Source organism: Anser cygnoides, unplaced genomic scaffold, assembly GCF_040182565.1.
Source record: "Anser cygnoides isolate HZ-2024a breed goose unplaced genomic scaffold, Taihu_goose_T2T_genome scaffold_62_1, whole genome shotgun sequence".
In the NCBI taxonomy this organism is placed as follows: Eukaryota; Metazoa; Chordata; class Aves; order Anseriformes; family Anatidae; genus Anser; species Anser cygnoides.
In genome coordinates this window covers 260,125-282,873 of record NW_027103079.1, presented here as the reverse complement: position 1 = coordinate 282,873, position 22,749 = coordinate 260,125, and the positions used below count along the sequence as shown (strand labels likewise).

The 22,749-nt window shown below is 54.5% G+C and overlaps 1 long non-coding RNA gene across 1 annotated transcript in view; it reads right to left on the bottom strand.

The window, feature by feature from the left end:
• LOC136789565 (uncharacterized) overlaps positions 1-12,126 on the bottom strand; it is a 66,559-nt gene extending 54,433 nt beyond the window's left edge. Inside the window, exon 1 of the long non-coding RNA XR_010828253.1 lies at positions 11,888-12,126. This is a non-coding gene — a long non-coding RNA (uncharacterized lncRNA). The remainder of the gene's footprint in view (positions 1-11,887) is intronic.
• Between the last annotated feature and the right edge of the window lie 10,623 nt (positions 12,127-22,749).

Genomic DNA, 22,749 nt, shown 5'->3' with positions numbered 1-22,749 from the left:
GAGTCCAGAGAGTGCACGGGCTCCACTGGGGATGCAGTGCAGTGAGTACAGAGAGTGCACTGGCACCACTGGGGATGCACTGCAGTGAGCCCAGAGAGTGCACTGGCACCACTGGAGATGCAGTACAGTGAGTCCAGTGAATGCACTGGCAGCACTGGGGATGCAGTGCAGTGAGTCCAGAGAGTGCACTGGCACCACTGGTGATGCAGTATAGTGAGTCCAGAGAGTGCACTGGCACCACTGGGGATGCAGTGCAGTGAGTCCAGAGAGTGCACTGGCACCACTGGGGATGCACTGCAGTGAGTCCAGAGAGTGCACTGGCACCTCTGATGATGCAGTACAGTAAGTCCAGTGAGTGCACTGGCACCACTGGGGATGCAGTACAGTGAGTCCAGAGAGTGCACTGGCACCACTGGGGATGCACTGCAGTGAGTCCAGAGAGTGCACTGGCACCACTGGGGATGCAGTGCAGTGAGTCCAGAGGGTGCACTGGCACCACTGGGGATGCAGTGCAGTGAGTCCAGAGAGTGCACTGGCAGCACTGGGGATGCAGTGCAGTGAGTCCAGAGAGTGCACTGGCAGCACTGGGGATGCAGTGCAGTGAGTCCAGAGAGTGCACTGGCACCACTGGGGATGCAGTGCAGTGAGTCCAGAGAGCGCACTGGCACCACTGGGGATGCACTGCAGTGAGTCCACAGAGTGCACTGGCAGCACTGGTTATGCAGTGCAGTGAGTACAGAGAGTGCACTGGCACCACTGGGGATGCACTTCAGTGACTCCAGAGAGTGCACTGGCACCACTGGGGATGCAGTGCAGTGAGTCCAAAGACTTCACTGGCACCACTGGGGATGCGGTGTCGGGAGTCCAGTGAGTGCTTTGGCACCACTGGGGATGCACTGCAGTTACTCCAGAGAGTGCACTGGCAACACTGGTGATGCACTGCAGTGAGTCCAGAGAGTGCACTGGCACCACTGGGGATGCACTGCAGTGAGTCCAGAGAGTGCACTGGCACCACTGGGGATGCAGTGCAGTGAGTCCAGAGAGTGCACTGGCACCACTGGTGATGCACTGCAGTTACTCCAGAGAGTGCACTGTCACCACTCAGGGTGCAGTGTGGTGAGTCCAGAGAATGCACTGGCACCAATGGGGATGCAGTGCAGTGAGTCCAGAGAGTGCACTTGCACCACTGGGGATGCAGTGCAGTCAGCCCAGTGAGTGTACTGGCACCACTGGGGATGCACTGCAGTGAGTCCAGAGAGTGCACTGGCACCACTGCGAATGCCCTTCAGTGAGTCCAGAGAGTGCACTGGCACCACTGGGGATGCAGTGCAGTGAGTCCACAGAGTGCACTAGCACCACTGTGGATGCAGTGCAGTGAGTCCAGTGAATGCACTGGAACCACTGGGGATGCAGTGCAGTGAGTCCAGAGAGTGCACTGGCACCACTGGGGATGCACTGCAGTGAGTCCAGAGAGTGCACTGGCACCACTGGGGATGCACTGCAGTTAGTCCAGAGAGTGCACTGGCACCACCTGTGATGCAGTACAGTGAGTCCAGTGAGTGCACTGGCACCACTGGGGATGCAGTGCTCTGACTCCGGAGAGCGCACTGGCTCCACTGGGGATGCAGTGCAGTCAGTCCAGTGAGTGCACTGGCACCACTGGGGATGCCCTGCAGTGAGTCCAGGGATTGCACTGGCACCACTGGGGATGCAGTGCAGTGAGTCAAGAGAGTGCACTGGCACCACTGAGAATGCACTTCAGTGTGTCCAGAGAGTGCACTGGCACCACTGGGGATGCAGCGCAGTGACTCCAGAGAGTGCACTAGCACCACTGGGGATGCAGTGCAGTGAATCCAGTGAGTGCACTGGCACCGCTGGGGATGCAGTGCAGTGAGTCCAGAGAGTGCACTGGCACCACTGGGGATGCACTGCAGTGAGCCCAGAGAGTGCACTGGCACCACTGGAGATGCAGTACTGTGAGTCCAGTGAATGCACTGGAACCACTGAGGATGCAGTGCAGTGAGTCCAGGGAGTGCACTGGCACCACTGCGAATGCCCTTCAGTGAGTCCAGAGAGTGCACTGGCACCACTGGGGATGCAGTGCAGTGAGTCCACAGAGTGCACTAGCACCACTGTGGATGCAGTGCAGTGAGTCCAGTGAATGCACTGGAACCACTGGGGATGCAGTGCAGTGAGTCCAGAGAGTGCACTGGCACCACTGGGGATGCACTGCAGTGAGTCCAGAGAGTGCACTGGCACCACTGGGGATGCACTGCAGTTAGTCCAGAGAGTGCACTGGCACCACCTGTGATGCAGTACAGTGAGTCCAGTGAGTGCACTGGCACCACTGGGGATGCAGTGCTCTGACTCCGGAGAGCGCACTGGCTCCACTGGGGATGCAGTGCAGTCAGTCCAGTGAGTGCACTGGCACCACTGGGGATGCCCTGCAGTGAGTCCAGGGATTGCACTGGCACCACTGGGGATGCAGTGCAGTGAGTCAAGAGAGTGCACTGGCACCACTGAGAATGCACTTCAGTGTGTCCAGAGAGTGCACTGGCACCACTGGGGATGCAGCGCAGTGACTCCAGAGAGTGCACTAGCACCACTGGGGATGCAGTGCAGTGAATCCAGTGAGTGCACTGGCACCGCTGGGGATGCAGTGCAGTGAGTCCAGAGAGTGCACTGGCACCACTGGGGATGCACTGCAGTGAGCCCAGAGAGTGCACTGGCACCACTGGAGATGCAGTACTGTGAGTCCAGTGAATGCACTGGAACCACTGAGGATGCAGTGCAGTGAGTCCAGGGAGTGCACTGGCACCACTGGGGATGCAGTGCAGTGAGTCCAGAGAGTGCACTGGCACCACTGGGGATGCAGTGCAGTGAGTCCAGAGAGTGCACTGGCACCACTGGGGATGCACTTCAGTGAGTCCAGAGACTTCCTAACCCAAGCAGCTGCTTCCGCCCTGGTCCTATTCTCTAGCATAACCAATGCCTGAGTCACCGGCCAATGAGACATCACACTAATAAACCACCCAACCTCCTGTCTACTACTGACAGCAGCAATCGCTATTAAACTGGGCCTAGTGCCATTTCACTTCTGATTCCCAGAAGTACTACAAGGATCGCCACTAATAACAGCCCTGCTACTCTCGACCCTCATAAAATTCCCCCCACTAACCCTGCTCCTACTAACATCCAAATCCCTCGACCCAGCTCTACTCACCGCCATGGCCCTAGCCTCAACAGCACTAGGAGGCTGAATAGGACTGAACCAAACACAAACACGCAAAATCCTAGCCTTCTCGTCCATCTCCCACTTAGGCTGAATCGCCATCATCCTAGTTTACAGCCCCAAATTGGCCTTACTTACCTTCTACCTATACACAATCATAACATCAGCCGTATTCCTAGCCCTTAACAAAATCAAAGCCCTTAACCTATCCATGATCACAACCTCATGAACAAAAACCCCAGTGCTAAACGCCACCCTAATACTAGTACTTTTATCCCTAGCAGGCCTCCCCCCATTAACAGGCTTTATACCAAAGTGACTTATCATCCAAGAACTAACTAAACAGGAAATAACACCAGCAGCCATGGCAATTGCCATGCTATCACTGCTCAGCCTCTTCTTCTACCTACGCCTCGCATACCACTCAACAATTACCCTTCCCCCCAACTCCTCTAACCACATAAAACAATGATACACTAGCAAAGCCCCAAGCACACCTACTGCGGTCCTTGCCTCACTATCAATCCTCTTACTTCCCCTGTCCCCAATAATACATGCCATTGTCTAGAAACTTAGGATAACACCCCAAACCGAAGGCCTTCAAAGCCTTAAATAAGAGTTAAACCCTCTTAGTTTCTGCACATTAAGACTTACAGAATATTAACCTGTATCTTCTGAATGCAAGTCAGACGCTTTAATTAAGCTAAAGCCTCCCTAGACAGATGGGCTTCGATCCCACAAAACTCTAGTTAACAGCTAAATGCCTAAACCAATTGGCTTCTGCCTACAAAGACCCTGACGCACCCTAGTGCGCATCGATGAGCTTGCAACTCAACATGAATTTCACTACAGAGCCGATAAGAAGAGGAATTAAACCTCTGTAAAAAGGACTACAGCCTAACGCTTCAACACTCAGCCATCTTACCCGTCACCTTCATCAACCGATGACTATTTTCCACTAACCATAAGGATATTGGCACCCTGTACCTCATCTTCGGGGCATGAGCAGGAATAGTCGGCACCGCACTCAGCCTATTAATCCGCGCAGAACTAGGACAACCAGGGACTCTCCTAGGCGACGACCAAATTTACAATGTAATCGTTACCGCTCACGCCTTTGTAATAATCTTCTTTATAGTCATACCCATCATGATCGGAGGATTCGGCAACTGATTAGTCCCCCTCATAATCGGTGCCCCCGACATAGCATTCCCGCGAATAAACAACATAAGCTTTTGACTCCTCCCCCCATCATTCCTCCTACTACTAGCCTCATCCACTGTAGAAGCTGGCGCCGGCACAGGCTGAACTGTCTACCCTCCCCTAGCAGGTAACCTTGCCCGCGCCGGAGCTTCAGTAGACCTGGCTATCTTCTCACTCCACTTAGCCGGTATCTCCTCCATCCTTGGGGCCATCAACTTTATCACCACAGCCATCAACATAAAACCCCCCGCACTCTCACAATACCAAACCCCACTATTTGTCTGATCCGTACTAATTACCGCCATCCTACTCCTTCTATCACTCCCCGTACTCGCCGCCGGTATTACAATATTACTAACTGATCGAAACCTAAACACCACATTCTTCGACCCCGCTGGAGGAGGAGACCCAATCCTGTACCAACACCTATTCTGATTCTTCGGACACCCAGAAGTCTATATTCTGATCCTACCGGGGTTCGGAATCATCTCACACGTAGTCACGTACTACTCAGGCAAAAAGGAGCCCTTCGGCTACATGGGAATAGTCTGAGCCATACTATCCATCGGCTTCCTAGGATTCATCGTCTGAGCTCACCACATGTTTACAGTAGGAATAGACGTTGATACCCGAGCCTACTTTACATCAGCCACTATAATCATTGCCATCCCTACCGGAATCAAAGTATTTAGCTGACTAGCCACCCTGCACGGAGGAACAATCAAATGAGACCCCCCAATACTATGAGCTCTAGGATTTATCTTCCTATTTACCATCGGAGGATTAACAGGAATCGTTCTTGCAAACTCTTCCCTAGACATCGCCCTGCACGACACGTACTACGTAGTTGCCCACTTCCACTACGTCCTATCCATAGGCGCCGTCTTTGCCATTCTAGCAGGATTTACTCACTGATTCCCACTACTCACTGGGTTTACCCTACACCAAACATGAGCAAAAGCCCACTTCGGGGTAATATTTACAGGAGTAAACCTAACGTTCTTCCCCCAGCACTTCCTAGGCCTAGCAGGAATACCCCGACGATACTCGGACTATCCCGACGCCTACACACTATGAAACACCATTTCCTCCATCGGCTCCCTAATCTCAATAGTAGCCGTAATCATACTAATATTCATCATCTGAGAAGCCTTTTCGGCCAAACGAAAAGTCCTACAACCAGAACTAACTACCACAAACGTTGAATGAATCCACGGCTGCCCTCCCCCATACCATACTTTCGAGGAACCGGCCTTCGTCCAAGTACAAGAAAGGAAGGAATCGAACCCTCACATGCTGGTTTCAAGCCAACTGCATTAACCGCTCATGCTTCTTTCTTATGAGACGTTAGTAAACCAATTACATAGCCTTGTCAAGACTAAATCACAGGTAAAAATCCTGTACATCTCATGTGGCCAACCACTCCCAACTAGGATTCCAAGACGCCTCATCACCCATCATAGAAGAACTCGTTGAATTCCACGACCACGCCCTAATCGTTGCCCTAGCTATCTGCAGCCTAGTTCTCTACCTTTTAGCCCACATACTAACAGAAAAACTCTCGTCCAATGCTGTAGACGCCCAAGAAGTAGAGCTGATCTGGACAATCCTACCTGCTATCGTCCTGGTACTCCTCGCCCTCCCATCCCTACAAATCCTCTACATAATGGACGAAATCGATGAACCAGACCTCACCCTAAAAGCCATCGGCCACCAATGATACTGAAGCTACGAATACACAGACTTCAAAGACCTATCATTCGACTCCTACATAGTGCCCACCCCAGACTTACCCAACGGCCACTTCCGACTGCTAGAAGTTGACCACCGCGTAGTTATCCCAATAGAATCCCCCATCCGCGTAATCATTACTGCAGGAGACGTACTCCACTCCTGAGCAGTCCCAACGCTCGGAGTTAAAACAGACGCAATCCCAGGCCGACTAAACCAAACTTCATTCATTACCACCCGGCCTGGGATTTTTTACGGACAATGCTCAGAAATTTGCGGGGCTAATCACAGCTACATACCCATTGTAGTAGAATCAACCCCACTCCCACATTTCGAGGCCTGATCGTCCCTTCTATCATCATCCTAATCATTAAGAAGCTATGCAACAGCACTAGCCTTTTAAGCTAGCCAAAGAGGGACTTCCCCCTCCTTAATGATATGCCACAGCTTAACCCCGCACCATGATTTTCAATCATAATTATAACCTGATTAACCCTAGCACTCCTCATCCAACCAAAACTACTAGCCTTCACCACAACCAACCCCCCATCAAATAAGACCTCCCTCACTACCAAACCCACACCATGATCCTGACCATGAACCTAAGCTTCTTTGACCAATTTTCCAGCCCCAATCTATTCGGCATCCCCTTAATCCTACTATCCCTACTCTTCCCAGCCCTACTATTCCCGTCCCCAAACAACCGATGAATCAACAACCGCCTTTCTACTATCCAAACATGACTCCTTCACCTAATCACAAAACAACTAATAGTCCCACTCAACAAAAATGGCCACAAATGAGCCATAATATTTACATCCCTAATAATCATACTTCTTACAATCAACCTTCTAGGCCTCCTTCCATATACATTCACCCCAACCACCCAACTATCTATGAACATAGCCCTAGCCTTCCCACTATGGCTCGCCACACTACTAACAGGCCTACGAAACCAACCATCAGCCTCTTTAGCCCACCTATTACCCGAAGGTACCCCTACACCCCTAATCCCCGCACTAATCCTGATCGAAACAACCAGCCTACTAATCCGCCCCCTAGCCCTCGGAGTCCGCCTTACAGCCAACCTTACAGCAGGACACTTACTCATCCAACTCATCTCTACAGCCTCCATTGCATTAATACCCACCCTTCCTGCAGTATCCATCCTAACAATAATCATCCTACTACTCCTAACCATCCTAGAAGTAGCAGTAGCCATAATCCAGGCCTACGTCTTCGTGCTCCTTCTAAGCCTATACTTACAAGAAAACATCTAATGGCACACCAAGCACACTCATACCACATAGTTGACCCAAGCCCTTGACCAATCTTCGGGGCAGCCGCCGCCCTACTCACAACCTCAGGATTAATCATGTGATTCCACTACAACTCATCCATACTACTAACCCTAGGCCTCATCTCAATACTCCTAGTAATACTCCAATGATGACGAGACATTGTACGAGAAAGCACCTTCCAAGGCCATCACACTCCCACAGTCCAAAAAGGCCTACGATACGGCATAATCCTTTTCATCACATCCGAAGCATTCTTCTTCTTAGGGTTCTTCTGAGCGTTCTTCCACTCGAGCCTGGCCCCAACCCCAGAACTAGGAGGCCAATGACCCCCAACAGGAATTAAACCACTCAACCCGATAGAAGTCCCCCTACTAAACACAGCCATCCTACTAGCCTCAGGCGTTACCGTAACGTGAGCCCATCACAGCATCACAGAAGGAAACCGAAAACACGCCATCCACGCCCTAACCCTAACGATCCTCCTGGGATTCTACTTCACAGCCCTACAAGCAATAGAATACCACGAAGCCCCATTCTCAATCGCCGATAGCGTCTACGGATCTACCTTCTTCGTTGCCACTGGATTCCACGGACTCCACGTAATCATCGGATCCTCCTTCCTGACCGTCTGCCTCTTCCGACTGATCAAGTTCCACTTTACATCAGACCACCACTTCGGATTCGAGGCAGCAGCCTGATACTGACACTTCGTAGACGTCATCTGACTATTCCTCTACATAACCATCTACTGATGAGGATCTTGCTCTTCTAGTATATTAATTACAATTGACTTCCAATCTCTAGAATCTGGTATAAACCCAGAGGAGAGCAATGAACGCACTCATGTTCATATTCGCCCTATCATCAATCCTAAGCGCCGCCCTAACCGCATTAAACTTCTGACTCGCCCAAATAAACCCCGACTCAGAGAAACTCTCACCGTACGAATGTGGGTTCGACCCACTTGGATCTGCTCGATTACCATTCTCAGTCCGATTCTTCCTCAGTAGCCATCCTGTTCGTCCTATTCGACCTAGAAATCGCCCTCCTACTCCCCCTGCCATGAGCCGTCCAACTCCAATCCCCCCTAATGACCCTCACCTGAACTGTAGTGATCCTCCTTCTCCTAACACTCGGACTGGCCTACGAGTGAATTCAAGGGGGCCTAGAATGAGCAGAATAACAGAAAGTTAGTCTAACCAAAAAGATAGCTGGTTTCGACCCAGCAGATTACAGCCAACCCTGTAACTTTCTTATGTCGCCCCTACATTTAAGCTTCTACTCAGCCTTCATTTTCAGCGGACTAGGACTAGCCTTCCACCGAACCCACCTAGTATCCGCCCTACTATGCCTTGAAAGCATAATATTATCGATATTCGTAGGCCTATCAATATGATCCATCGAAAACCAAGTCTCCTCATTCACCATGGTACCAATTCTCATGCTAACCTTCTCAGCGTGTGAGGCGGGCACAGGCCTGGCCATCCTAGTAGCCTCCACCCGCACACATGGCTCCGACCATCTACACAACCTAAACCTCCTGCAATGCTAAAAATCATCCTACCCACAATCATACTTCTTCCAACAGCCCTGCTGTCTCCACCAAAATTTCTATGGACTAACACCACCTTATACAGCCTCCTAATCGCTGCCCTAAGCCTACAGTGATTAATCCCAACCTACTACCCCTACAAATTTTTATCCAACTGAACAGGAATTGACCAAATCTCATCCCCCCTCCTAGTACTATCCTGCTGACTACTCCCACTCATAATCATAGCAAGCCAAAACCACCTGCAACAAGAACCCCTACAACGCAAACGAATCTTTATCTCAACCTTAGTCGCAGTCCAGCCATTCATCCTACTAGCCTTTTCCACCACAGAACTAGCACTATTTTACATCTCATTTGAAGCAACCCTCATTCCCACCCTAATCTTAATCACCCGATGGGGGAACCAACCAGAACGCCTAAGCGCTGGCATCTACCTGCTATTCTACACGCTAGTAAGCTCTCTACCCCTGCTAATCACAATCATACACCTATACGTGAAAATTGGCACCCTGCACCTGCCAACCCTACAACTAACCCACCCAACCCTATCCACCTCATGGACAGGAATACTATCAGGTCTAGCACTGCTCATAGCATTCATAGTAAAAGCCCCACTATACGGCCTACACCTCTGACTGCCAAAAGCCCACGTAGAAGCACCCATCGCAGGCTCAATACTCCTCGCCGCCCTACTACTAAAGCTAGGAGGATACGGAATTATACGAGTCACTCTATTTATGGGCCCACTGTCCAACCTCCTGCACTACCCCTTCCTAACCCTGGCCCTATGAGGCGCCCTAATGACTAGCTCAATCTGCCTACGACAGACAGACCTAAAATCACTAATCGCTTATTCATCCGTTAGCCACATAGGCCTAGTTATCGCCGCAGGAATAATCCAAACCCACTGATCATTCTCAGGGGCAATGATCCTAATAATTTCCCATGGACTAACTTCCTCCATACTATTCTGCCTAGCCAACACAAACTATGAACGTACGCACAGCCGAATTCTACTACTCACACGAGGCCTACAACCTCTCCTACCACTCATAGCTACCTGATGATTGCTGGCCAATCTAACAAACATAGCCTTACCCCCAACAACAAACCTCATAGCAGAGCTAACCATTATAATCACCTTATTCAACTGATCTGCCTTCACGATCATCCTAACAGGAATCGCAACCCTACTAACCGCCTCCTACACCTTATTCATACTACTAATGACCCAACGAGGCTCAATCCCCTCCCACATCACATCTATGCAAAACTCAACCACGCGAGAACACCTGCTCATAACACTCCACATTATCCCAATATTCCTCCTAATCCTCAAACCCGAACTGATCTCCGGAATCCCCTCATGCAAGTATAGTTTAAACCAAACATTAGACTGTGATTCTAAGAATAGAAGTTCAAACCTTCTTACCTGCCGAGGGGAGGGTTTAACCAACAAGAGCTGCTAACTCTTACATCTGAGCCTAAAACCTCAGCCCCCTTACTTTTAAAGGATAACAGCAATCCACTGGTCTTAGGAACCACCCATCTTGGTGCAAATCCAAGTAAAAGTAGTGAACCCCACACTACTAATCAACTCCCTCACACTACTCACGCTGACAATCCTCCTAACCCCAATCATCCTGCCATTTCTATTTAAAAACTTTAAAAACACCCCACAAGCCACCACCCGCGCTGTTAAAACCGCATTCCTAATTAGCCTAGCCCCTACAACCGCATTCATCTACTCGGGAGTAGAATCTGTCACCTGCCACTGGGAGTGAAAATTCATTATAAACTTTAAAATCCCCCTGAGCCTAAAAATAGACCAATACTCAATAACATTTCTTCCAATCGCCCTATTTGTAACATGATCAATCCTACAATTCGCCATATGATACATGGCCTCAGAGCCATACGTAACAAAATTTTTCACCTACCTACTGACATTCCTAGTCGCCATACTCCTCCTAACAACCGCAAACAACATATTCCTCCTATTCGTAGGCTGGGAAGGAGTAGGAATCATGTCCTTCCTTCTCATCAGCTGATGACAAGGCCGAGCAGATGCCAACACCGCCGCCCTACAAGCCGTAATCTACAACCGAATCGGAGACATCGGACTGATCCTGAGCATAGCATGACTAGCTTCAACATTCAACACCTGAGAGATCCAACAAGCCGTACACCCCCACCAAACCCCAATCCTCCCCCTCATAGGATTAATCCTCGCAGCCGCAGGAAAATCCGCCCAATTTGGACTGCACCCATGACTGCCCGCAGCAATAGAAGGCCCCACCCCAGTATCAGCCCTACTGCACTCCAGTACCATAGTAGTAGCCGGAATCTTCCTGCTCATCCGCATGCACCCCCTGCTAGCCACCAACCAGACAGCCCTAACTGCCTGCCTATGCCTAGGTGCTCTATCAACCCTATTCGCTGCCACATGCGCCCTAACCCAAAATGACATCAAAAAAATCATTGCTTTCTCAGCATCCAGCCAACTAGGACTAATAATAGTCACTATCGGACTAAACCTCCCACAACTAGCCTTCCTACACATCTCAACCCATGCCTTCTTTAAAGCCATACTATTCCTATGCTCAGGGTCTATCATCCACAACCTAAACGGAGAACAAGATATCCGAAAGATAGGAGGCCTACAGAAAATACTCCCAGTCACTACTTCCTGCCTAACCATCGGAAACCTGGCGCTGATAGGAACCCCATTCCTAGCCGGATTCTACTCAAAAGACCTCATCATCGAAAGCTTAAACACATCATACCTAAATACTTGAGCCCTTATAGCCACAGCATTCACCGCAACCTACAGCATCCGCATAACCATCCTAGTCCAAGCTGGACAAACCCGAATCCCCCCAATAGTATCAATAAACGAAAACAACCCACTAATCACCGCCCCCCCTAACCCGACTCGCCCTAGGCAGCATTACAGCAGGAATAATCATTACCTCTTTCATCACACCAACCAAAACCCCCCCAATAACCATACCCCTTATCACCAAAACCGCTGCCATCCTCATAACAATCCTAGGAATCATCCTAGCCCTAGAACTATCGAACATAACACACACCCTCACTCACCCCAAACCAACCCCCCTCATAAACTTCTCCTCTGCATTAGGGTACTTCAACCCCCTAGTACACCGATTCTTCTCCAAAAACCTACTAGAAAAGGGACAAAACATTGCCCTACACTTGATCGACCTCTCCTGACTCAAAAAAATAGGGCCAGAGGGCCTTGCTGAACTACAAGTAGCCGCAAGCAAAGCCGCAACCTCAATACACACAGGGCTAATTAAGGCCTACCTAGGATCCTTCGCCCTCTCCATCCTGGTAATAATCCTAATAACACACAGACTCACTAATGGCCCCTAACATCCGCAAATCCCATCCCCTACTAAAAATAATCAACAACTCCCTAATCGACCTACCCGCCCCCTCCAACATCTCTGCCTGATGAAACTTCGGCTCCCTTCTAGCCATCTGCTTAGCCACACAAATCCTAACAGGCCTGCTACTAGCCATACACTACACCGCAGACACTTCACTCGCCTTCTCCTCAGTAGCTCACACATGCCGAGACGTCCAGTACGGATGGCTCATCCGCAACCTCCACGCCAACGGTGCTTCGCTCTTCTTTATCTGCATCTACTTACACATCGGACGAGGCCTCTACTACGGCTCCTACCTATAAAAAGAAACCTGAAACACAGGAGTAATCCTCCTACTCACCCTAATAGCAACTGCCTTCGTAGGGTATGTCCTACCATGAGGACAAATGTCATTCTGAGGGGCCACCGTAATCACCAACCTATTCTCAGCCATCCCGTACATTGGGCAAACTCTAGTAGAATGAGCCTGAGGAGGATTCTCAGTAGACAATCCAACCTTAACCCGATTCTTCGCCATCCACTTCCTACTGCCCTTCCTAATTGCAGGAATCACCCTAGTCCACCTAACCTTCCTACACGAATCAGGCTCAAATAACCCACTAGGAATCGTATCAGACTGCGACAAAATCCCATTCCACCCATACTTCTCCATTAAAGACAGCTTAGGGCTTACCCTAATAATCACCCCTCTAATACCACTAGCCCTATTTTCACCGAACCTCCTGGTTCTTGGAATCCTAGTTGGAGTGGTTGGCCACATGAGATGTACAGGATTTTTACCTGTGATTTAGTTTGACAAGGCTAAGTAATTGGTTTACTAACGTCTCATAAGAAAGAAGCATGAGCGGTTAATGCAGTTGGCTTGAAACCCATCCCCAGTGGTGCCAGTGCACTCTCTGAACTCACTGAAGTGCATCCCCAGTGGTGCCAGTGCACTCTCTGCACTCACTGCACTGCATCCCCAGTGGTGCCAGGGCGCTCTCTGGAGTCACAGCACTGCATCCCCAGTGGAGCCAGTGCACTCTCTGGACTCACTGTACTGCATCCCCAGTGGTGACAGTGCACTCTCTGGACTCACTGCAGGGCATCCCCAGTGGTGCCACTGCACTCTCTGTACTCACTGCAGTTCATCCCCAGTGGTGCCAGTGCAGTCTCTGGAGTAACTGCAGTGCATCCCCAGTGGTGCCAAAGCACTCTCTGGACTCACTGCACCGCATCCCCAGTGGTGCCAGTGCACTCTCTGGACTCACTGCACTGCATCCCCAGTGGTGCCAAAGCACTCTCTGGACTCACTGTACTGCATCCCCAGTGGTGCCAGTGCACTCTCTGGACTCACTGCACTGCATCCCCAGTGCTGCCAGTGCACTCTCTGGAGTCACTGCAGTGCATCCCCAGTGGTGCCAGTGCACTCTCTGCACTCTATGAAGTGCATTCTCAGTGGTGCCAGTGCACTCTCTGGACTCACTGCAGTGCATCCCCAGTGGTGCCAGTGCACTCTCTGGACTCACTGCACTGCATCCCCAGTGGTGCCAGTGCACTCTATGGACTCACTGCAGGGCATCCCCAGTGGTGCCAGTGCACTCTCTGGACTCACTGGAGTGCATCACCTGTGGTGCCAGTGCACTCTCTGGACTCACTGCACTGCAAACCCAGTGCTGCCAGTGCACTCTCTGGACTCACTGCACTGCATCACCAGTGGTGCCAGTGCACTCTCTGGACTCACTGCAGGGCATCCCCAGTGGTGCCAGTGCACTCTCTGACTCACTGCAGGGCATCCCCAGTGGTGCCAGTGCACTCATTGGACTCACTGTACTGCATCCCCAGTGGTGCCAGTGCACTCTCTGGACTCACTGCACTGCATCCCCAGTGGTGCCAGTGCACTCTGGACTCACTGCACTTGCATCCCCAGTGGTGCCAGTGCACTCTCTGGACTCACTGCAGGGCATCCCCAGTGGTGCCAGTGCACTGTCTGGACTCACTGCAGGGCATCCCCAGTGGTGCCAGTGCACTCTCTGGACTCACTGTACTGCACCCCCAGTGGTGCTAGTGCACTCACTGGACTCACTGCACTGCATCCGCAGTGGTGCCAGTGCACTCTCTGGACTCACTGCAGTGCATCCCCAGTGGTGCCAGTGCACTCTCTGGACTCACTGCACTGCATCCCCAGTGGTGCTAGTGTACTCACTGGACTGACTGCACTGCATCCCAGTGGTGCCAGTGCGATCTCCGGAGTCACAGCACTGCATCCCCAGTTGTGCCAGTGCACTCACTGGACACACTGTACTGCATCACAGGTTGTGCCAGTGCACTCTCTGGACTCACTGCACTGCATCCCCAGTGGTGCCAGTGCACTCTCTGGACTCACTGCACTGCATCCCCAGTGGTGCCAGTGCACTCTCTGGACTCACTGCACTGTATCCCCAGTGGTTCCAGTGCACTCTCTGGACTCACTGCACTGCATCCCCAGTGGTGCCAGTGCACTCTGGACTCACTGCAGTGCATCCCCAGTCGTGCCAGTGCACTCTCTGGACTCACTGTACTGCATCCCCAGTGGTGCCAGTGCACTCACTGGACTCACTGGACACATCCCCATTGGTGCCAGTGCACTCTGGACTCACTGCACTGCATCCCCAGTGGTGCCAGTGCCCTCTCTGGACTCACTGCAGGGCATCCCCATGGGTGCCAGAGCACTCTCTGGACTCACTGCACTGCATCCCCAGTGGAGCCAGTGAAGTCTCTGGACTCACTGCACTGCATCCCCAGTGTTGCCAGTGCACTCTCTGGACTCACTGCACTGCATCCCCAGTGGTGCCAGTGCACTCTGGACTCACTGTACTGCATCCCCAGTGGTGCCAGTGCACTCTGTGGACTCACTGTACTGCATCCCCAGTGGTGCCAGTGCAATCTCTGGACTCACTGCAGTGCATCCCCCGTGGTGCCAGTGCACTCTCTGGACTCACTGCACTGCATCCCCAGTGGTGCCAGTGCACTCTCTGGACTCACTGTACTGCATCCCCAGTAGTGCCAGTGCACTCTCTGGACTCACTGCAGTGCATCCCCAGTGGTGCCATTGAGCTCTCTCGACTCACTGCCCTGCATCCCCAGTGGTGCCAGTGTACTAACAGGATTCACTACACTGCATCCCTGGTGGTGCTAGTGCACTCTCTGGACTCACTGCACTGCATCCCCAGTGGTGCCAGTGCACTCTCTGGACTCACTGTACTGCATCACCAGTGGTGACAGTGCACTCTCTGGACTCACTGCAGTGCATCCCCAGTGGTGCCAGTGCACTCTCTGGACTCACTGAAGTGCATCCCCAGTGGCGCCAGTGCACTCTCTGGACTCACTGCACTGCATCCCCAGTGGTGCCAGTGCACTCTCTGGACTCACTGCACTGCATCCCCAGTGGTGCCAGTGCAATTCTGTACTCACTGTATTGCATCCCCAGTGGTGCCAGTGCACTCTCTGGACTAACTGCAGTGCATCCCTGTGGTGCCAGTGCACTCTCTGGACTCAATATACTGCATCACCAGTGGTGCCAGTGCACTCTCTGGACTCACTGCACTGCATCCCCAATGCTGCCAGTGCATTCACTAGACTCACTGGACTTCATCTCCAGTGGTGCCAGTGCACTCTCTGACTCACTGAACTGCATCCCCAGTGGTGCCAGTGCACTCACTGGATTCACTGCACTGCATCCCTAGTGGTGCCAGTGCACTCTGTGGACTCACTGCAGTGCATCCCCAGTGGTTCCAGTGCACTCTGTGGACTCACTGCACTGCATCCCCAGTGGTGCCAGTGCACTCTCTGCACTCACTGCACTGCATCCCCAGTGGTGCCAGTGCAGTCTCTGGAGTAAATGCAGTGCATCCCGAGTGGTGCCAGTGCACTCTCTGGACTCACTGCACTGCATCCCCAGTGGTGCCAGTGCACTCACTGGATTCACTGCACTGCATCCCCAGTGGTGCCAGTGCACTCTGTGGACTCACTGTACTACATCCCCAGTGGTGACATTGCACTCTCTGGACTCACTGCAGGGCATCCTCTGTGGTTCCAGTTCACTCACTGGACTCACTGCACTGCATCCCCAGTGGTGCCAGTGCACTCTCTGGACTCACTAAACTGCATCACCAGTAGTGCCAGTGCACTCTCTGCACTCACTGCACTGCATCCCCAGTGGTGCCAGTGCACTCTCTGGACTCACTGCACTGCATCCCCAGTGGTGCCAGAGCACTCACTGGACTCACTGCACTGCATCCCCAGTGGTGCCAGTGCACTCTCTGGACTCACTGAACTGCATCCCCAGTGGTGCCAGTGCACTCTCTGGACTCACTGTACTGCATCCCCAGTGTTGCCAGTGCACTCTCTGGACTCACTGCAGTGCATCCCCAGTGTTGCCAGTGCACTCTCTGGACTCACTGCACTGCATCCCCAGTGTTGCCAGTGCACTCTCTGGACTCACTGCACTGCTCCAGCCGCGGCAGTCGCTCCAGCCGCGGTAGCCCTCCAGCCTCGGCAGCCGCGGCAGCCGCGGCAGCCGCTCCAGCCGCGGCAGCTCTCCGTCCGCGGCATACGCGGCAGACTCTCCGACCGCGGCAGCCGCTACAGCCGCTCCAGCCGCGGCAGACGCGGTAGCCGCTCCAAACGCGGCAGGCGCTCCAACCGCGGCAACCACTCTTGCCGTGGCAGCAGCTCCACTCGGTAGCGGCTGGAGCGGCTGCCGCGGCTGGAGCGGCTGGAGCGGCTGCCACGGCTAGAGCGCCTGCCGCGTTTGGAGCGGCTGCCGCGGCTGGAGCGGCTGGAGCGGCTGGAGCGGCTGCCGCGGCTGGAGCGGCTGCCGCGGCTGGTGGGGCTAACGCGGCTGGAGAGGCTGACGCGGTTGGAGCGTCTAGAGCGTCTGCCGCGGCTGGAGGGGCGACCGCGGCTGGAGCGGTTGACGCGGCTGGAGCGGATGCCGAGGCTGGAGCGGCACTCTCTGGACTCACTGCACTGCATCACCAGTGGTGCCAGTGCACTCTCTGGACTCACTGCAGTGCATCCCCAGTGGTGCCAGTGCACTCTCTGGACTCACTGCAGTGCATCCCCAGTGGTGCCAGTGCACTCTCTGGACTCACTGCACTGCATCCCCAGTGGTGCTAGTGCACTCTCTGGACTCACTGCAGTGCATCCCCAGTGGTTCCAGTGCACTCTCTGGACTCACTGCACTGCATCACCAGTGGTGCCAGTGCACTCTCTGGACTCACTGCAGTGCATCCTCAGTGGTGCCAGTGCACTCTCTGGACTCACTGCACTGCATCCCAGTGGTGCCAGTGCACTCTCTGGACTCACTGTACTGCATCCCCAGTGGTGCCAGTGCACTCTCTGGACTCACCGCACTGCACCCTGAGTGGTGCCAGTGCACTCTCTGGACTCACTGCACCGCATCCCCAGTGGTGTCAGTGCACTCTCTGAAGTCACTGCGCTGCATCCCCAGTGGTGCCAGTGCACTCCCTGGACTCACTGCACTGCTCCAGCCGCGGCAGCCGCTCCAGCCGCGGTATCCCTCCGGCGGTGGCAGCCGCTCCACTCGGTAGCGGCTGGAGCGGCTGCCGCGGCTGGAGCGGCTGCCGCGGCTGGAGCGGCTGCCGCGGCTGGAGCGGCTGGAGCGGCTGCCGCGGATGGAGCGGCTGCCGCGGCTGGAGCGGCTGGCGCGCCTGGAGGGGCTGGAGCGGCTGCCGCGGCTGGAGCGGCTGGAGCGGCTGCCGCGGCTGGAGCGTCTGCCGCGGCTGGAGGGGCTACCGCGGATGCAGCGGTTGACTGGGCTGGAGCGGATGCCGAGGCTGGAGCGGCACTCTCTGGACTCACTGCACTGCATCACCAGTGGTGCTAGTGCACTCTCTGGACTCACTGCACTGCATCCCCAGTGGTGCTAGTGCACTCTCTGGACTCACTGCAGGGCATCCCCAGTGGTGCTAGTGCACTCTGGACTCACTGCAGTGCATCCCCAGTGGTGCCAATGCACTCTCTGGACTCACTGCACCGCATTCCCACTGGTGTCAGTGCACTCTCTGGACTCACTGCGCTGCATCCCCAGTGCTGCCTGTGCACTGTCTGGACTCACTGCACTGCATCCCCTGTGGTGCCAGTGCACTCTCTGGAGTAACTGCAGTGCATCCCCAGTGGTGCGAAATTACTCTATGCACTCCAGGCACCGCATCCCCAGTGGTGCCAGTGCACTCTCTGGACTCAGTGCACCGCATCGCCAGTGGGGCCAGTGCACTCTCTGGACTAACTGCAGTGCATCCCCAATGGTGCCAGTGCACTCTCTGGAGTCACTGCAGTGCATCCACAGTGGTGCCAAAGCACTCTCTGGACTCCTGGCACCACATCCCCAGTGGTGCCAGTGCACTCTCTGGACTCGCGGCACTGCATCCGCAGTGTTGTCAGTACACTCTCTGCAGTCACTGTAGTGCATTCCCAGTGTGGCCGGGGCACTCTCTGGACTCACGGCACTGCATCCCCAGTGGTGCCAGTGCACTCTCTGGACTCACTGCACTGCATCACCAGTGGTGCCAGTGCACTCTCTGGACTCACTGCACTTAATCCCCAAGGTGCCAGTGCACTCTCTGGACTCACTGCACTGCTCCAGCCGCGGCAGCCTCTCCAGCCACACCAGCCGCGGCATCCGCTCCAGACTCGGCATCCGCTCCAGCCGCGTTAACCGCTCCAGCCGCGGTAGCCCCTCCAGCCGCGCCAGCCGCTCCAGCCGCGGCAGCCGCTCCAGCCGCTCCAGCCGCGGCAGCCGCTCCAACCGCGGCAGCCGCTCCAGCCGCAGCAGCCGCTCCAGCCGCTCCAGCCGCGGCAGCCGCTCCAGCCGCTACCGAGTGGAGCGGCTGCCACGGCTGGAGGGTACCGCGGCTGGAGCGGTGCAGTGAGTCCAGGGAGTGCAAAGGCACCAGTGGGGATGGAGTGCAGTGAGTCCAAAGACTTCACTGTCACCACTGGGAATGCAGTGCGGTGAGTCCAGAGAGTGCACTGGCACCACTGGGGATGCGGCGCAGTGAGTCCAGAGAGTGCACTGGCACCACTCAGGGTGCAGTGCGGTGAGTCCAGAGAGTGCACTGGCACCACTGGGGATGCAGTACAGTGAGTCCAGAGAGTGCACTGGCACCACTGGGGATGCAGTGCAGTGAGTCCAGAGAGTGCACTGGCACCACTGGGGATGCGGTGCAGTGAGTCCAGAGAGTGCACTGGCACCACTGGGGATGCACTACACTGAGTCCAGGGATAGCACTGGCACCACTGGGGATGCAGTGCAGTGAGTCCAGAGAGTGCACTGGCACCACTGGGGATGCCCTGCAGTGAGTCCAGAGAGTGCACTGGCACCACTGGGGATGCAGTGCAGTGAGTCCAGACAGTGCACTGGCACCACTGGGGATGCCCTACAGTGAGTCCAGAGAGTGCACTGGCACCACTGGGGATGCACTACACTGAGTCCAGGGATAGCACTGGCACCACTGGGGATGCACTGCAGTGAGTCCAGAGAGTGCACTGGCACCATTGGGGATGCCCTGCAGTGAGTCCAGAGAGTGCACTGGCCCCACTGGGGATGCAGTGCAGTGAGTCCAGAGAGTGCACTGGCACCACTGGGGATGCACTGCAGTGAGTCCAGAGAGTGCACTGGCACCACTGGGGATGCACTTCAGTGAGTCCAGAGAGTGCACTGGCACCACTGGGGATGCAGTGCAGTGAGTCCAGAGAGTGCACTGGCTCCACTGGGGATGCAGTGCAGTGAGTCCAGAGAGTGCACTGGCACCACTGGGGATGTGTCCAGTCAGTCCAGAGAGTGCACTGGCACCACTGGGGATGCGGTGCAGTGAGTCCAGAGAGTGCACTGGCACCACTCAGGGTGCAGTGCGGTGAGTCCAGAGAATGTAATGGCACCAATGGGGATGCAGTGCAGTGAGTCCAGAGAGTGCACTGGCACCACTGGGGATGCAGTGCAGTGAGTCCAAAGACTTCACTGTCACCACTGGGAATGCAGAGCAGTGAGTCCAGAGAGTGCACTGGCACCACTGGGGATGCAGTGAAGTGAGTCCAGAGAGTGCACTGGCACCACTGAGGATGCACTTCAGTGAGTCCAGAGAGTGCACTGGCACCACTGGGGATGCACTGCAGTGAGTCCAGAGAGTGCACTAGCACCACTGGGGATGCAGTGCAGTGAATCCAGTGAGTGCACTGGCACCACTGGTGATGCAGTGCAGTGAGTCCAGAGAGTGCTCTGGCACCACTGGAGATGCAGTACAGTGAGTCCAGTGAATGCACTGGAACCACTGGGGATGCAGTGCACTGAGTCCAGAGAGTGCACTGGCACCACTGGTGATGCAGTACAGTGAGTCCAGTGAGTGTACTGGCACCACTGGGGATGCAGTGCAGTGAGTCCACAGAGTGCACTGGCACCACTGGGGATGCAGTACAGTGAGTCCAGTGAGTGCACTGGCACCACTGGGGATGTAGTGCAGTGACTCGAGAGAGTGCACTGGCACCACTGGGGATGCAGTGCCGCGAGTCCAGAGAGTGCACTGGCACCACAGGGGATGCGGTGCCGGAGGTCCAGAGAGTGCATTGGCACCACTGGGGATGCACTGCAGTGACTCCAGAGAGTGCACTGGCACCAATGGGGATGCACTGCAGTGAGCCCAGAGAGTGCACTGGCACCACTGGGATGCGGTGCCGGGAGTCCAGAGAGTGCTTTGGCACCACTGGGGATGCACTGCAGTTACTCCAGAGAGTGCACAGGCACCACTGGGGATGCAGTGCAGTGAGTCCAGAGAGTGCACTGCCACCACTGGAGATGACACGCAGTGATTCCAGAGAGTGCAATGGCACCACTGGGGATGCGGTGCAGTGAGTCCAGAGAGTGCACTGGCACCACTCAGGGTGCAGTGCGGTGAGTCCAGAGAATGCACTGGCACCAATGGGGATGCAGTGCAGTGAGTCCAGAGATTGCACTGGCACCACTTGGGATGCAGTGCACTGAGTCCAGAGAGTGCACTGGCACCACCTGTGATGCAGTACAGTGAGTCCAGTGAGTGCACTGGCACCACTGGGGATGCAGTACAGTGACTCCAGAGAGTGCACAGGCAACACTGGGGATGCACTGCAGTGAGTCCAGAGAGTGCACTGGCACCACTGGGGATGCACTGCAGTGAGTCCAGAGAGTGCACTGGCACCACTGGGGATGCAGTGCAGTGAGTCCAGAGAGTGCACTGGCACCACTTGGGATGCAGTGCACCGAGTCCAGAGAGTGCACTGGCACCAGTGGGGATGCAGTACAGTGAGTCCAGAGAGTGCACTGGCACCACTGGGGATGCAGTGCAGTGAGTCCACAGAGTGCACTGGCACCACTGGGGATGCAGTACAGTGAGTCCAGAGAGTGCACTGGCACCACTGGGGATGCGGTGCCGGGAGTCCAGAGAGTACTTTGGCACCACTGGGGATGCACTGCAGTTACTCCAGAGAGTGCACTGGAACCACTGGGGATGCAGTGCAGTGAGTCCAGAGAGTGCACTGGCACCACTGGGGATGCACTGCAGTGAGTCCAGAGAGTGCTCTGGCACCACTGGGGATGCAGTGCAGTGAGTCCAGAGAGTGCACTGGCACCACTGGGGATGCAGTGCAGTTACTCCAGAGAGTGCACTGGCAACACTGGGGATGCGGTGCAGTGAGTCCAGAGAATGCACTGGCACCACTGGGGATGCAGTGCAGTCAGTCCAGTGAGTGTACTGGCACCACTGGGGATGCAGTGCAGTGAGTCCAGAGAGTGCACTGGCACCACTGGGGATGCAGTGCAGTGAGTCCAGAGAGTGCACTGGCACCACTGGGGATGCACTGCAGTGAGTCCACAGAGTGCACTAGCACCACTGGGGATGCAAGTGCAGTGAGTCCAGAGAGTGCACTGGCACCACTGGGGATGCAGTGCAGTGAGTCCAGTGAGTGCACTGGCACCACTGGGGATGCAGTGCAGTGAGTCCAGAGAGTGCTCTGGCACCACTGGGGATGCAGTGCAGTGAGTCCAGAGAGTGCACTGGCACCACTGGGGATGCAGTGCAGTGAGTCCAGAGAGTGCACTGGCAACACTGGGGATGCACTGCAGTGAGTCAAGAGAGTGCACTGGCACCACTGGGGATGCAGTGCAGTGAGTCCAGAGTGTGCACTGGCACCACTGCGAATGCAGTGCAGTGAGTTCAGAGATTGCACTGGCACCACGGGGGATGCACTTCAGTTAGTCCAGAGAGTGCACAGGCACCACTGGGGATGCACTGCAGTGAG